Here is a 200-nt window from a genome sequence, read left to right on the forward strand (position 1 = left end):
CTCATTGAAAAAGTGGGCTGGGATTTCCTGGCCAGCAACCTGTTCACAGGACAGGGCTTCTCTAGTGCCTTGGGCACCCTGAGCACAGCACCCCAAAATATTAGGCTCATCTTATGTGACTTTCTTCCTAATAAAAAAAGTCTCATGTTTTATCCAGGCCAGAAAAGGCAACACCAGCCCCCCTTTAAACCAGAAGTGTC

Source organism: Lepidothrix coronata, unplaced genomic scaffold (assembly GCF_001604755.1).
Source record: "Lepidothrix coronata isolate B3197 unplaced genomic scaffold, Lepidothrix_coronata-1.0 Scaffold68, whole genome shotgun sequence".
Classification (NCBI taxonomy): Eukaryota; Metazoa; Chordata; class Aves; order Passeriformes; family Pipridae; genus Lepidothrix; species Lepidothrix coronata.